Source organism: Micropterus dolomieu, unplaced genomic scaffold (assembly GCF_021292245.1).
Source record: "Micropterus dolomieu isolate WLL.071019.BEF.003 ecotype Adirondacks unplaced genomic scaffold, ASM2129224v1 contig_12105, whole genome shotgun sequence".
Lineage (NCBI taxonomy): Eukaryota > Metazoa > Chordata > Actinopteri > Centrarchiformes > Centrarchidae > Micropterus > Micropterus dolomieu.
The window spans coordinates 1-1,200 of NW_025741091.1; the positions used below are offsets into that span (position 1 = coordinate 1).

The 1,200-nt window shown below is 46.0% G+C and overlaps 1 non-coding gene across 1 annotated transcript; it reads right to left on the reverse strand.

The window, feature by feature from the left end:
- Window positions 1-383: 383 nt before the first annotated feature.
- Window positions 384-456, reverse strand: trnar-ucg. Its single transcript has one exon. It is a non-coding gene; the product is annotated as a tRNA-Arg (tRNA).
- Between the last annotated feature and the right edge of the window lie 744 nt (window positions 457-1,200).

Sequence of the window (1,200 nt, forward strand, 5' to 3'; positions counted from 1 at the left end):
TAACCATCTGAGCTAACCGGCCTGCTGTGGGGTGCTTCTTTCTTTCTTTTTGCTAAGAAAATTCAATGCATAAAACAACAGGGACAGACTAAAACAGACAATGGCTCCATACTGGATGTTAAGTCATGTGTGACCACCTTCCAGGTGAGCAGTACACTCAAAACCTTTGACCTGAGCCGCCTGCTTTTGTGGTTCTTTTTTTAAACAATTTGTCCTCCAGAAGTAAAAAAAAAAAGAAACGGACAAGTTTTGGATGTTGAGTCGTGTGCAAAGTGGCCCCAAGTCTATGCAAGCACAAATTGTTTAAACTTGAAAATACTCACTTCTTATACGGTCTGTCGCGATGGCTTTAAGTATTTCTCCATAAACAACGGAGAGGCCTTCAACCACGAAGGGACTCGAACCCTCAATCTTCTGATCCGAAGTCAGACGCCTTGTCCGTTAGGCCACGCAGTCCCGTTTCCCTTGCTCACATCGTACAACACTTGGTGATCTGGTCTTGTCAAAGCACTAAGAGTGGCGAGCTTGGGAATCAAACTCAAGATCTTGTAGCTTTTAGCGCCGTGCTAACAGTCACTGGATATCCTGTCATGTGTAAAGTCCTTGTAACTTGGCATAAGAGGGGCAGAATTTGTTTAAATCGGAAAGCTCTCGCTTGTGAGCAGGACAATACAAACGCCATTCAGCAGCACTGTTCTCCTAATATGGAATTTGTAATCATAATCTGTAAACCGCTTTACTCCCCCCGTGAGTTTGCTTCATTCATTCTGGTTGGTGCTTACATTCTGCCGCACGCCAACGTGCAGGACGCACAGCGCATGCTGGCCGACCGGATACTGCGTGTGGAGCAGACAAACCCGGACTCCCTTGTTATTGTTCTTGGTGACTTTAACAAAGGAAACCTCTGCCAAGAACTCCCCAAATACAGACAGTTCATTAAGTGTCCAACCAGAGAGGGGAACACTTTGGATCACTGTTACACCACAGTTAGCAGTGCCTATCTCGCCGTTAGACGCGCTCCACTGGGACACTCTGATCATGTCATGGTCCACCTGATTCCTGCTTACAGACAGAAATTAAAACTCTGTAAACCTGTAGTGAGGACATCAAAGAAATGGAGCAGTCAAGCTGTAGAGGATCTTCAGGCATGCTTGGACTGCACTGACTGGGATGTTTTCAGGACTGCTACCAACAATCTGG